Genomic DNA, 16,100 nt, shown 5'->3' with positions numbered 1-16,100 from the left:
AATATTCCCATCACATGTTTGTCAGTTTTTTTTTTTTTTTCCCTTGCTGTGTAATGTTGTCTACGTAGCTTGAAGGACCATTGCTCAAGTTACAGAAGTTCAATTATTCCACTATCAAGGAATAGATCTCAGCTAAGCTGCACATAACTGGAAGCTTGTTGTTTCAGCCAGTAGCTACAGAAAACACAATCTACCTGGAGACAGCTTAATGTCAAGCTGAAAAAGCTCCTACAATAAAAAACATTATACGGATACAGCAAGTTAAAAGTAAACTGTGTGTGTGTGTGTGTGTGTGTGTGTGTGTGTGTGTGTGAGAGAGAGAGAGAGAGAGAGAGAGAGAGAGAGAGAGAGAGAGAGAGAGAGAGAGAGAGAGAGACCTATTGATAATTTTGTTTTTCACACTACAAAATATAGAAATGAATAACAAATTAATTATTATCATTGACTATTTTTCAGACAATGTTTTTTATCATTTGACATATGTTTACTTTAGCATACCCTGTAGACCACAGCTTTGGATTTTCCTCATATCTAATACAAAACAAAGTTTATTGTCACATGTGTAGGTGATAATTGATGCACTATCACTTGGAAAATACTAAGATGATTGAATTGTACAGACTGTTATCACAGTTAGTTCTCTTCTAGATCTAGTTCACAATTACACACCATGAAATGCGTATCATGCTGAGAGAAAGGAAGAAAATCATGATACTTGTCTGCAGCATATGAAACTATGGACTGAACACTGTAAGTTGTATACATGAGATGCTACACACAACACACACAAAACAGCCAGCTTAATCAGAAGAGATTTGAAGGTTTGTAATATTGATACATACAACCATACATCTCGTACAGCATGTGACAATACTGACTGTAAAAATGTTTTTTTTCAATATATGATAAGTTTGATGGAACTTGAACACAATAATGCAAGCAAAATCATGACTGTCTGCAGATATTTCAAACTTAGATTTTTTACCTTCGGTCACTTTATTTCTTACATATATTAATATTCAAAGCCATGTTAAATGTAGCTTTGATCACCATGTAAAAGTGCTTAGAATCAGAAAAATATCAATGATATGACGAACATGATGTATTACATTTCAGTGGATAATGAGGTACGCCTATTATGTCGTATATAGTGCCTCATTGTGAAAAAATATTTACAAAGTTCAAGAGTGCTCTTCCAAGTTCAAGAACACATTATTTTCGTAGCCAATCATTTATCAGTGCAGTGTTTCCTTATTGGCTGAAATATGCTCAAGTCGCGATACAAGAAAGGGGATAATGAAATACCAACAAACTTATGGTCAATATCACTTTTGCCAGCACTACGAAACATTTAGGACAGTTAATACATAACTGTTGTTTAACCTTGCGACTACAAATAACATGACATTCAAACCACAGGTGAGATTTATAAAATCTACTGATATTGATAAGGCTCTCTACAGACACTGAGAGACTTGGACAGGATTTGTGATTGGTGTAAAGAATGGCAGCTAACTCTAAATATAGATAAATGTAAATTAATGCGGACGAATAGGCAAAAGGATCCTTTAATGTTTGAATACTCCATTAGTAGTGTAGCGCTTGACACAGTCACATCGATTAAATATTTGGGCGTAACATTGCAGAGCAATATGAAGTGGGACAAGCATGTAATGGCAGTTGTGAGGAAGGAGGATAGTCGTCTTCGGTTCATTGGTAGAATTTTGGGAAGATGTGGTTCATCTGGAAAGGACACCGCTTATAAAACACTAATACGACCTATTCTTGAGTACTGCTCGAGCGTTTGGGATCCCTATCAGGTCAGATTGAGGGAGGACATAGAAGCAATGCAGAGGCAGGCAGCTAGATTTGTTACTGGTAGGTTTGATCATCAAGCGAGTGTTACGGAAATGCTTCAGGAACTCGGGTGGGAGCCTCTAGAGGAAAGGAGGTGTTCTTTTCATGAATCGCTACTGAGGAAATTTAGAGAACCAGCATTTGAGGCTGACTGCAGTACAATTTTACTGCCACCAACTTACATTTCACGAAAAGACCACAAAAATAAGATAAGAGAGATTAGGGCTCATACAGAGCCATATAGGCAGTTATTTCTCCCTCGTTCTGTTTGGGAGTGGAACAGGGAGAGAAAATGCTAGTTGTGGTACGAGGTACCCTTCACCACGCACCGTATGGTGGATTGCGGAATATGTATGTAGATGTAGATGTACAATTTACTTACCATAACTCCTTGGGAGATAAATTACAGTCTACTGGTTTATTGTGTGGCCAGTCAAAAGCCTATGCCTTTTGCCTTTTAAGTAAATTAGGATAGTATGATGTCAGGAAGTTATAACTATCTACCAGGAAATAAAGCTGGTAATATGAAAGAGTCCTCCATTAAGATATTAGCTGAATTTTGATTAGGAACTAATTACATATGGAGACAGATAGGATTCCATCTTAGGTCCTTCCTTCCCCCTGTGTATACAAAATTACACCTTAAAAACAGTAACATTACTATATGTTGGGACTGTTTTTGTTTGGAGATGACACAATCAGTGCAACAAATAGCAAAACAAATGTAGGTTTTTTTAAAGACTTGATAATGAAATTTTGTGGACATTAATATCTACATTTACACCCACACTATGGAAACAGCTGTCAAGTGTATAGCTGAAGGTACTTTCCACTGTTGCTGTGATCCTCAGTCCAAATCTGTTTTGATGTAGCTCTCCACAATACTCCATCCTGTGAAAGTCTGTTCTCCAAATAACTGCAAACTACAGCCGTATGGACTTGCCAACAGTATTCGGTTCTTGTCTCCCTCTACAGCTTTTAGAAACCCTCCCCCCACACAAAACCTTCCATCCAATGCTAAATTGATGAGTCCTTGATTTTACAGAAAGTGCCCAACAATCAATCCCTTCTTTTAGTCAAGTTATGCCACAAATTTCTTTTCCCCCAATTCAATTCAGTATTTCCTCATTGGCTTTGTGATCTACCCATCTATTCATCACTATTCTTTCATAGCACCACACATTTCACATGCTTCTATTCTCTTCTTACCTGCAGTCTTTGTTATCCATGTTTAAGTTCTGGACAAGGATATGCTCTAAACAAAAACTGTCAGAAGAGACTTCCTGACACTTAAAACTTATGGTTGATATTAACAAATTTCTCTTATTCACAAACGCTTTGTTGCTACTGCCAATCTATATTTCTTATCCTTTCTACTTCAGCCATATTCCTACATTTCTCCGTAACTCAATCTAATGTTCCCCTAGATTAGCTTCCACCAGCTTTCTATTCTCCTGTAAATAATTCATTTTAATAGTTAGCATACTGAATTCATAGTTCAGTAATATTCACATCAAACAGTGCCTGCTTTCTTTTGAATTATTACATTCTTTTTTTAAATCTGAAGTTATTTCCCCTACGTCACACATCTAACACACTAGATTGAATAGTTTTGTCATGGCTGACTCTCCCAAACATACCAGTAGTTCTGAGGGAATGTGTGAACTCCAGGGGGGCTTGTTTTCTTTTTTTTCTTTTTTTCTTCTTTCTCTTAGGTCCTTCAGCATTCTTCTTTCAATATCATATCTCACCTTAATCTACTTCTTCTCTTCTTTCTATAATGTCACCTTCCAAGTCCATTTCCCATGTATAGCCCTCAATATGTTCCTTTCACCTTTCTCTTCTTTTCAAGTAGGCTATCAGGGGCAATTTGCATCTATCTTCCAGCATTTGCCAGTTCAGTTTCTTCAACATCTACATGATGCTCTCCCACAAGCCAAATAACCCAGTGACCTTTCTTGCTGGCACTCTTCATGTGTATTTAGTATCCCATTAGTTCTACTTTGTACTGGTCCCACACACTTGAGCAATGTTCTGTGATAGGTTACACATGTGTGTTGTAAGCAATCTCCTTTGCAAGCTGACTGTATTTCCATACAATTCTACCAATGAACAGAAGTCTGTCACCCACTTCACCTATGACTGAATCTAAAATGAAAATGTGGTAATGTCAACAGGCACATCCTTGGAGGTTTATCTGCAAAGTTTAGTACAGCTGCAATTGGAAAACCAACAGTTCATAGAAATGCAGCAACAGGAACACACACCCAGCTGAACAGGGTGTTGATGAGTCTGTTAATGAGGCCTCAAACATTACTGGCCTACCCACCTCCATTTCTCACCTAAGACTAAGCTGCTGAAGACTGGGAATCATGTGAAAAGTGACTCCAGGTACACTTTGTGGCCTTCAAGGTAACAGGCATCAACTCCATTAAATCTCCTGTCCTGTCAGGGATCTCCTTGCAAATGTATCACTTGTTAGGGAAGCTGGCCTCCCTTCAGGACCCCTACATCTCTGCTGCTTGACAAAATATCTTGTTTGCTGTATTCCTATTACCGCAAGCATACTCATATAATTTCAAGAGTTTTACAAGTGCAAAAAACAACCCCATCAAACCTATCACACTAAGGCTGTGGAACTGCAGGTGTTAAGATGCAAGTGTCATATAATTACTGCTAAATCTCGGGATTCTTTATGAGGCTACTACAGTTGGAGATTATACAGGCATTCCATAATAAGGAAGTTCGCCAAAGCGCCTCGCAGTTTGAAGATCCCTCATTAGAAGTCTAGAAAGATACGAAGACAGATTAACTACAGAAATTGTCATCAACAGGTTAGAATTAGAAGAGAAGCGTCTGGAACCATATTTCAAGTCCACTAAGTTCCATGAAGAAGCCAAAGCATATGCAGCAGTAGACAGAAGTCAGAAAAACAAGTTTTTCCGAAGCCAGGACAGATACAAGCAAACCCAAAGAGGTGAGAAGAAGACCTCCAACGGAAACAGACTGTTTTTCCTGTGGTGAAGCTGACCACCAAGCAAACAGAATTATACCAAGAAATTAGCATACAGGGCTAATGGATGCAAGCTCAACAGTTTTGAAAACGTTCCAAACAGTGAAGGTCCATCAAGTGCAACTGAAAAAGAAGATGAAGAAATAGTGGCTATGACAGTGACCAAATGTGGCGCAGGTGCTGATGAAAAGGTGTGGGTTTTGGATTCAGGAGCATCACATCATATGACTAGTCACCAAGAGATACTACAGGACTTAGAGATGGGTATCTTTGGAGAAGTGAAACTGGCTCATGGGAAAGTTACTGAAGTGACTGGTAAGGGAACAGAAGTGCTTTTGGTGAAGGAACTGGATGGGAGCTTGTTGTCTGTCAAACAGATGGACGAAAAAGGGATGTGTATTAGATTCAAAAATGGTGATGTTAGTGTGTCTGTTGATGAGAAGGAAGTGTTGAGAGGAAGATCATCAAACAATAATGTCTATTTAGTGCACTATGAATATTACAAAGTAAACAACAGTACAGTGATGCCACACAGTGACAAAACACATCAACAAATTGAAAATGAAGCAACAGCCAGAAGTTTTGTGGCACCAAAGGCTTGAACACAGAGAAGCCTTACCCGCAGTATGTGGAGCCACAAACTACAAGGAAAAATGTGAAATTTGTGTGCAAGGAAAAATGAAAAGACAGCCTTTCAAACCAAGCCAAACTACTACTGATAATATTCTAGAACTAGTACATAGTGACGTAGTTTATATTAGACAGACCTCCCTGGGTGGAGCAAATTATTATGTTACTTACCTGATTGCTCACTCAAGGTATTCGGTAGTGAAAATGCTAAAGCAGAAAAGTGATTTGTGAGTCTTTTGTGGAATTTAAGGGAAGTGCCGAATGTGAGTCAGAGAGGAAACTGCAACGCTTCCAATCAGACAATGGGACTGAGTACATCAACAGCAAATTTGAAGAGTTGTTCAAGGAAGAGGGCATACTACATCGGAAAAGCACAGTTTACTCTCCTCCATCCAATGGAAAAGCAGAGTGCCTGAATCAAACACTTTTATCCATTGAGAGGTGTCTACTATTTCAGAGTGGTTTGCCCAATACCTTTTGGGGGGAAGCTCTAATGTTGTCCTGCTACATCTGAAATAGATGCCCAACAAGATCCCTTCTTGGGAAAATCCCGTATGAAGTATGGAAGATAAAAAAACTAACTAAACATGATATGTGAACACTCAGAGTGTTTGACTGCAGAGCTTGGACAAGCACATTGACATCTGACAAACTCTGAGAATGTGTAGAAGAATGAGTTTACCTTGGAGTGGAGGCAGGATCTAAAGGATATTGTCTGTGGACCCTTGGACAGAGAAAAATACTTTTGAGAAGAGATGTCATCTTTGAAGAAAGAATATTCCCACTGAAGACTACAGTAAACAAAGAACTGTCTCTTCCAGGGGAAGTAAACCTGAGGCAGACGACAACAGCTGAGCCACAAAGCAATGCAGTGACAGCAGACAACACCAGTATTGTACGATTGGGTTTCCCGGATCCATCAACAGATGATGACAACACACCACTGAGGAATACAGGACCAGTAACAAAAGATCCAGTCAAATCAATAGCTGTTTGAGGAGATGGGGGCCAATCCAGTGGTGGAGAAGAAGAGAGGTACGACACAGAAGACGATGTAGTTCCTGGCAGTGAAGATAGTGATGTGTGTGATGAATGTGATACAGTGTTGCAAAGTAGAATCTCAAGTGCGCATAGTGAAGTAGGGTTATGAAGGTCTTCACGCCTAGTGAAACCAAAAATGTGTGGTTCGTGTCTCTCTGCAAGTTTTTTTGCTGCTTTGTGTCAGGTGAATCCATCTGATCCAACATCAGTAGAAGCTGTTTTAGCTTCAATTCACAGGGACGAGTGGTATAAAGCCATGGAGTCAGAGGTGAGTAGCCTAAAACTTCACAACACATGGCAACTTGTTGACCGATCAAAAGCTGACCATGTTATAGGAAGTAAGTGGGTATTCTCAACGAAGAGAAACAGAGAGGGTGATATTATTAAATTCAAAGCAAGGTTAGTAGCTCTGGGTTATAGTCAGACATTTGGAGTTGGTTATTGGGAAAGCTGTAGCTCAGTGATGAGACGAAGTAGCTTGAGGATCCTGTTAGCAGTAGCAGTATTAAGGGGATGGAAAATAAAACATATTGATGTGGAAACTGCTTTTCTGAATAGCCCCATAAGTGGCACTGTTTACATGGAGCAACCAAGATTGTTTCATGTGGGGAGTAAAGTGTGTTTATTAAATGAGAGTTTGTATGGGCTTCACCAGCCAGGTAAAGATTGGAATGATTTCTTCTGCTCTGTGATGAAAAAATTAGGTTTTGAACAATGTGAAAAGGATCCCTTTGTATTCTTCTCTAGAAATTTGATTATTGGAGTTCATGTAGACATGGTAGTTGTAATTGGTGAATAAGAAATGATTATGACATTAAGTGTTTGAAACCTCATATTATCATTAAAGAAATGAGTGACAGCTTGATGATTTTGGGTCTTGAAATAGAACAGTCTGAAGGGCAGATGAAATTAAATCAGACGGGTTACATTCAACAGATGCTAAAAGAATTTAAAATGCATGACTGCAAGGGCATATCTACACCATGTAACCACAACTGTTTTAGTGAAGATGATAATGACAGTCCATTTGACCAGAAATTGTACCAAAAGGCAGTAAGTTGCTTGCTGTACATATCTATGTGTACTCGACCTGATATTGCTTTTATTGCAGGGAGATTGAGTCAGTTCAATTCTAAACCTTGTATTTCTCATTGGGCCAGGGTAAAAAGAGTATTTCAGTACCTGCAGCAAACTAAAGAATTGAGTTTGTGTAGATTAGATTAGATTAATACTTGTTCCATAGATCATGAATACGACACTTCGTAATGATATGGAACATGTCAGGTTAATAAAAGATGTCTGTACAAGATATTACATTACACAAAATATTGCATGACACTAATACTTAAGTTAGTTTTTTTCCCTCCCTTAATTTATATCTAAAAATTCAGGCAATGAGTAGAAGGAGTTGTCATCTAGAAATTCTTTTAATTTATTTTTAAATGTTAGTTGGCTATCAGTCAGGCTTTTGATGCGGTTTGGTAGGTGACCAAAGACTTTTGTGGCAGCATAATTTACCCCTTTCTGTGCCAAAATCAGATTTAACCCTGCACAGTGAAGATCATCCTTTCTCCTGGTGTTATAGCTATGCACACTGCTATTACTTTTGAACTGGGTTGGATTATTAACAACAAATTTCATAAGTGAATATATATATACTGTGGGGATCCCTAGATCCTTAAATAGATGTCTGCAAGATGACCGTGGGTGGGCTCCAGCAATTATTTTGATTACACGTTTTTGAGCAACGAATACTTTTCTACTAAACGACGAATTACCCCAGAATATGATGCCATACGAAAGCAGTGAATGAAAGTAGGCATAGTAAGCTAATTTACTGAGATTATTATCACCAAAATTTGCAATAACTCTAATAGTATACGTAGCTGAACTCAGACATTTCAATGTGTTGCTTCCAGTTTAACATCTCATCAACAGACACACCTAAAAATTTTGAAAATTCTACCTTAGATACAGACTTCTGTTCAAATTCTATATTTATTACAGGAGTTGTGCCATTTACTGTACGGAACTGTATATACTGCATATTATCAAAATTTAAAGAGTCCGTTTGCTGAGAACCACTGAATACTTTTGTGAAAATCATCATTTACAATTACATCACTTAGTTCTTGGTTTTTGGATGTTATTTCTATACTTGTATCATCAGCAAAAAGAACTAACTTTGGATCTTCATCAGTGTGGAATGGTAAGTCATTAATGTATATCACGAACAGTAAAGGACCTAAGACTGAACCCTGTGGCACCCCGTACTTGATAGCCCCCAGTTTGAGGAATCAGCTGTTGTTTTAACATTACATGAACCACTTATTTCAACTTTCTGCATTCTTCCTGTTAAGTATGAATTAAACCATTTGTGCACTGCCCCCCTCAAACCATAATGACTTAGCTTATCTAAAAGAATTCCATGATTTACACAATCAAAGGCCTTTGAGAGATCACAAAAAATACCAATGGGTGATGTCCGGTTATTCAGAGCATTAAATATTTGATCAGTGAAAGTGTATATAGCATTTTCTGTTGAAAAGCCTTTCTGAAAACCAAACTGACATTTTGTTAGTACTTTATTTTTACAAATATGGGAGGCCACTCTTGAATACATTACTTTCTCAAAAATTTTTGATAGAGCTGTCAGAAGAGAGATTGGGCGGTAGTTGCTGACATCCGACGTATCCCCCTTTTTATGCAATGGTTTTACAATGGCATATTTCAGTCTATCGGGGAAAAGACCCTGCTACAAAGAGCTATTACATACGTGGCTGAGAATCCTACTTATCTGTGGGGAACCTTGCTGGAAATGCCATCAATTCCGTAAGAGCTTTTACTTTTAAGTGAGTTTGTTATTTTACTGATTTCAGAGGGAAAGGTTGGTGGAAGTACAGTTCTTTCAAACTGCACAGGTATGGCCTCTTCTATTAATAGCCTTGCCTCTTCTAGTGAATATCTAGATCCAATTTTCTCCACATCATTTAAAAAATGATTATTGAAAATATTTTCAATTTCTGATTGTTTGTTAGTACACTTGTCATTCAGTTTTATGGCACTAAAATCTTCCTGTGCTCTTGGTTGCCCTGTTTCCCTTTCAATAATATTCCAAATTGCTTTAATTTTATCATCAGAGTTACTGATCTCAGACATGATATACATGCTTCTGGACTTTTTAATAATTTTTCTTAGTACCGCACAATAGTTTTTATAATATTGAACAATTTTGGGGTCAGTACTCCCTCTTGCTGTTAGATACAGTTCTCTTTTACAGTTGCAAGATATTCTTATTCCTTTAGTTAGCCATGGTTTTTATATGTTTTCTTGGAATTATGTTTAACTATTTTCTTGGGAAAACAATTTTCAAATACCCTTAATAATGTATCGTGAAATAAGTTATATTTCAAGTTTGCATCAGGTTCCTTATACACTTCATCCCAGTCTAGTTGCTGTAGGCTTTCCCTAAAGTTTGCAATACTTATATTGTTATTTGAACGCACTGCTTTGAAAGTCTGATTTGATATACTGCATGGAGCTATGTCATGTACAGTAACTATCTGTGCGCCATGATCTGAAAGTCCATTCTCAACAGGTAAGCATTTATGTCCTTAATCTTATCTTCGTCTGTAAACAAGTTATCTATCAATGTACTGCTGTTCTTTGTTATCCGAGTAGGAAAATCGATGACGGAGCTCAAATTGAAAGAACTGAGTAATATGACAAGGTCATTCTTCCTGTTACACTCTTTCAGGTAATCAACATTGAAATCCCCACAAATGATAATTTGCTTCCTCCTGTCTGACAGATAGCACAACAAAGCATCCAAGTTTTCTAGAAATAGCTGGAAATTCCCTGAGGGGGACCTCTACACTGTTACAATTATGAAAGTGCCATCATTTAGTTTTAGTTCAGTGGCACATGCTCCCACATGTTGCTCTACACAATTTTTTTAGTTTCTAATTTTTTTTTACACTGTGGAAGCTTTTGACATATATGGCAACTCCTCCTCTCATCATATTATCTCAACTTACATGAGCAGCTAATTTGTACCCATTGATGCTAACCTTTTCCATATCAGTGACAATGTGATGCTCAGACAGGCATAGTACATCTATTACATTCTCGTTTCTATATCTTCTAAACAAAGCAGAAGCTCATCAATTTTATTCTTCAATCCCCCAATATTTTTATGAAATATACTAACATTATTTTTCACCTTATTTTTGTGAGCATCTTGAACTTTTTTAACATCTTTAGTACTTGCCTGGCTGAGTTTCCCACTGGACACTGATCTTATTGGGTTCATTTTACTATCCACTGGCATAGTGCTAATATGGTTTTGAGTTAAGGTAGTTGGTGGGATAACTTGGGCTATGGATGTGTTTTCAGTGAGTTATTAAGTTTTTTTTATGTGTCTGACGTTTTTGTTAGGTCCGATTAGTTTGGTGTTTGCTGTATTTTTTTTGGTCACGTATGGATATGACAGTGAAGTTCACAAGTGTATCACTATGTTTCGAGATGGGTGGGTACTGACAGCTACAGTTAAGCTATACAGGTCAAGGAAAATGTACGATTCCTGTGGTTTGTTCATGTGGCGGAATTCTGCAATTCAATTATATATATATGTTTTGGGATGGTGTGCCTGTTAGTTTCGTTTCATTTTTATTTTTGTTCACATTTGTTAGCGTGTGTATGCAGTGATGTCATTGTCATCATTCTGTATATGCTGGAAATAGCCATTTCCGCTGTATTGATGATTTCATGGGTCAAAGCAGACAGGTGGAATTGGACGCTTCTGTAATGCCCAAACTTCTTAAGATGATGAAATCAGACAGATCTACCCTCAGAATGGATGTTGACAAATGGAAAGATATGAATCTGGGTCCACCGACTATATTAACCACAGCATTGTGAAGGAAGTCTGATTTGTTAACATAAGGATAACAAAGAACATAATGAACTAAATATACAGAAAGACACCAACATGATCTTTTCTGTAACTGGAATGATACCAAAATTCAATATACCAATTTACATTACTACATACCACAAAGAATACAACCAAACACGAAAGAGTGTATTCAGGAAAAAAAAAAACACTGTAGTCAAGGATGCTGAATAGCTGAAGAACCTGTGCAAACAACAATGAAACTTAACCAGCAAAAGAAAATGTGAATTCTGCATTCAGAGAATATAAAGCTAATGGGACCACCAATAACAAGACATGAAATGAAAGAAGGGTTCTTGTATATATGGCAAGACAATTTCAATCCAAAAAAGTCCTTTCTGCAACTGAATTGTTGCTATGTTTTGCATGTCATACACTTCTGTTGGTATCCTGAAGTTTTATAATTTGGTTCTATACACACAATCAGTTACAAATATTGTCTGTGAAGAAGATGTAGTTAATGAAAAATAAACAAACAAACTCATTTTTCCAAACACCTTGGCAGTCTCACATAAAATGGTACACACAAAACCAGTAATTACAAGGTGACAAGTAATCAATGACATAATATGGATAAGATGTTAATTACCACTTAGCGAAGTTCCATGATTTCGTGACATGACAGCTAGCTATAATAATTAAATAGTCTTTCATAGCATCTGACAGGAGAAGATCTCCTGATTCATATCAACCAAATGTGTTGCATGCTGCCATATTAAAGGCAAAATAACGCAAAGATACAAGGGAAACGACCATAAATCTGATAAATATAAATTTCAAGCATGTGATTAATAATGTCTTGAAATGTATTTCTATAATGATGGCAGAGCAAGACATAACTAGCCAAGGTGTCAAGTATATAATTTGTGGGCATTATACACTATCTGCAGAATTTGTTCTCAGTAGATCAACAGCTTTCTTAGCAGAGGGTTAAGTTCCTCGTCGACGAAGATGCCATTAAGAGAGAGAGCACAAGGCAGACTTGGGAAGGAAGACATGACATTACCCCCTAGGAGAAGCTTCCATACGTTTGGCGTGTTGGAATGATTTCGACAATCACAGAAAACGTAATCCTCGACTGATGGCCGGCAAACAGAACTCCGGTCATGCTGAATGTGCCTTAAGCACTGCACGATGGTGATCAGAATTAAAATTGAACGGCAACCATCTCAAGTTAGAACATACTGACGGTACATACCCAAATAAACCAATTTTCCGCTTTGTGGAGTTGTGTCCTAATGTAGACAATCAAGGTGTAAACACTTAAGGAAAATCCTCTACTTTATACAGCGGCTCATTAATTCAATCTGCCATTCAAACATTTGACATGCACTGCTGCTTAAACAGATCGTTCTAAGGTTGTAACAAGTAATTACTCAAGAGACATTAGTGTCAACGTAAAATAATCGACAGCACCAATACCTAAACAAATGTAAACATAAATTGTTTCTCAGTTGCCAATTTGTCATCCCCAAGAATGTATATATGATTATCTTTGGTTCCAGAAGAACATGGATGTATTATTATACGACCATACTAAAAGTAGTGGAACGCGAAAGACGTTGTCGCCGTGTTTTTCCTAAGAAGACGATTGGAACAGAGCTGCTGCGTACTCTGCTGCTAACTGTCTTTTTAACAAAAGTACAAAAAAATCTATGTTTTTGAAGTTGGCGCCTTCTGCTAGTATCGGAGGTCGAATCCTCGCCGCGATCACTAGTGTTACAAACAAGATTTGGTGATCATCTGTCATCTTAATGTCATCGCTTGCTTAGTTTTCTTGAAATTATACGAAGGTTGCAAACGGAATTAATTTTTTCTGTTGAATACTCTCCCACAAGAGAGATCCAATATCTGAAAGTGAAACAATATAAACTTTTACAGTAACTATTCATTAACAAGAAATATGAGTTTTTGTCGTTATTTGGTCATAAGAAAGAAAGAAAGGTGCAAAGGATAAAGAAAAAGAGATATTTGCCGTTTTTTCAATATGCATGTATACATTTCTTCAAGCAAATAAGTGCATAAGTTAGTACAATACTTTTATTTCTTCCTGATTCGAGCAGAGGATAATAGTAGTAGTACTAGTTTATTTGTCCATGGATACCGTTTTACAAGGGTGCTAGACATAATTTGTTTTTTAGCAGCTAGAGATCAGTTATTTTCGCTTAATTACACATTTGAAATAGTTATGCTTTGAGAAATATTCTCCTCCATTTTACATCTTGAATCGATACTTACCACAAGAAATGTATCATCTGCCTGCACGAGGTCATACAATATACGTGTAGTATGAATAGGATAGCCCCCCCATAACTGAGTCCTGTGGTGAATCGTATTTCACAAGTCTGAAATAGGATTACATACTTTTATCAACAGGATATACTGTTAATATTATTTGCACACATTGTAGTGCGTTTTTCAAGCACTATCTCATAACATCAGCATTGTTGTGTCGAAAGCACTGCAAGCATCAGCAGACATCACTACAGACATCGATAGGTCGACAACCCACTCCAGACACCGGGTATACGCCAGCGATTTCTGCACCAAGTAGTCGCAACGGTGGCGCTCCCCGAGAAGTGATTCGCGTCCGTGTTACAGTAGTTCCAAGTAAGAAACTTCCTGACCGAGACTCGAACTCAGGACCTTTGCCTTTTGCGGGCAAGTGCTCTGCCATCTGAGATACCAAAGCACGACTCAAGTCCGATACTCACAGTTTTACTTTCGCCAGTATCTCGTCTCCTACCTTCCAAACTTTACAGAAGCTCTCCTGCGAACCCGCGTGACTGTTAAGAACACTACCTTCTATTTGTGTACTTCGCGCCCCATCGTCTGCTTCTAGCCAGTCCATAAAAGCCCATCTTCAGTGAATATTACTATCCAGCCATTGCTACTGGGATAGTAATTGACCTTCAGGATCAGCTGCCTGAATCGATTTGTACGTAGTTGAGTATTCGTGAATAAATGTGCGCATTCTTGTCACTAATCTTTATTTGTGGCTTCAGTGTTCTCCTTGATCTCCTGTCATAGTGTTTCCCTCAGCGCACCACTAATAGTTGAAGGTGGTGATAAGTAAAGTCTCCTTCTGTGGGTATATCAAAAGTATGATACAATAAGCAGCTTTATCCCATTAAAGCAGTAAGCTGTCAGTAGCCCAAAAGTTGGTTTAAAAACCATGCTTTTCTAGGTACGATTGGAAGTAATGTGTTGTTCTATTACTCTGACCTTTGAACTGATTTATGCACCTACAGTTTTAGGTAGACTCTGAGCCACAACACAGTTCAGCATTTTTCATGTTGACAAAAACTGGTAGAGAAGAAAGAATTGACAAGTGACACAAAAAATCCTGGAGTTCATTGGTGATATATCGCCAGAGCTCTGGATGTGAAAGCCAACAATTTTAACACAGAGTCACTGAGCTATACCAATAATCTACAGATTTTTTGGTTTATCTAATGCATCTCCTATTCGAATTACAAAGTTGGCTATTGTCATCAATACAACGATATTTCGCTCAGCCCTGCATTCAAGAGTGAAACTGAGGTAATTCAGGTGACATTAACGCAGTTACTTGTGGAAACACTGAAACTTTGACGAACATCACTTTCTGTAAACTTACAGTCTGTTATGTTAGTGATGAAAGTGGGCTTCATTAACGCCACTTTACTGCCAACATATTTACCATGTATTCATCTAGTGAGAGCAACATTATGGCATTCTATTAATTTGTGACTTCAATAATTACATTTACTATCAGTGCAAACTAAGTTGACAATAGGCCATAGCTACCACCCCGAGTGTAATCTTGGTTTGCATAGGCAATAGAGACATGACTTTCTGCTGTAACCTTTTTTACTGCAACAATTTTTCTTCTAGTTTAGCTTGACGTTTTAAATCATAGTACTTTTTCTCCAGTAGAGAATGTTTTCTCTCATAATTTTTCCTTGATTACGATTATAACTGTTGTAAGCTTTTTATGTTCAATGATTCCAGTATTCAATATTCAAAAAAAATTACGCAGTTTCTGTCTTGAAGGTTCTATGGCCAACAAAGCTTTCTTTCATGTGGACCAGATTCCTGTCATTTTCATTTCTGTGACATGTTGCCCGTCCATAAAACAGTCATGCTAATTAATGATACCTTTTCTTCAGGTGTGAGGTATCAGATGGTAGATGTATTTTGTGGGTTTGGGTAGTGATGAAAATTTAAGGGGAAAATCGAATTTATTTAAATAGTCGTGGTCAGAGGTACATGTGAATTACGATCTCAACGCGCATTAGATGCGTTATCCAAGGATTCAGCACCAGCTATTAGTCGTTTAGTAGAATCAGTGCTTTTCCTTGCAATTCCTCTAGTACACTATTTGTGAACTATGTAATCAAAAGCACTAAAATATAAACCCAATCATATAACGCACTGTTATCATAATTGGGGTAGGTCTTGTATCATGCAGAAGTTCCCCAGATAACTGCAGTTCCTCTCATCTAGATGTAAGTCAGCACTGCTGTCACTTGTCATGTAATGATAATCATTGCCTGCATTTGGAATGAATTAAACAGTCACCTGGTTGGTTCATCGGCATGTTCTGTCGATGCTATAATACCT

At 37.7% G+C, this 16,100-nt stretch overlaps 1 protein-coding gene across 11 annotated transcripts in view; it reads right to left on the bottom strand.

Annotated features, from left to right (window-relative positions):
* The window catches only part of LOC126337548 (peptidyl-prolyl cis-trans isomerase FKBP35-like), a 37,795-nt gene extending 24,587 nt beyond the window's left edge, over positions 1–13,208 (bottom strand). For 5 of the 11 annotated variants that reach the window (XM_050001479.1, XM_050001478.1, XM_050001480.1 and 2 more), the window contains exon 1: positions 12,694–13,051. The gene's annotated coding sequence lies outside the window, so the exon portion shown is untranslated. Of the gene's footprint in view, positions 1–12,693 lie in introns of all 11 variants that reach the window. The other 6 variants (XM_050001486.1, XM_050001488.1, XM_050001490.1 and 3 more) reach the window with 4 other exon arrangements.
* Positions 13,209–16,100: the final 2,892 nt, after the last annotated feature.

The sequence above is a fragment of the Schistocerca gregaria genome, chromosome 1 (assembly GCF_023897955.1).
Source record: "Schistocerca gregaria isolate iqSchGreg1 chromosome 1, iqSchGreg1.2, whole genome shotgun sequence".
In the NCBI taxonomy this organism is placed as follows: domain Eukaryota; kingdom Metazoa; phylum Arthropoda; class Insecta; order Orthoptera; family Acrididae; genus Schistocerca; species Schistocerca gregaria.
Note: the sequence above shows the minus strand (reverse complement) of the source record. Positions and strands in the feature narration are given on the sequence as shown.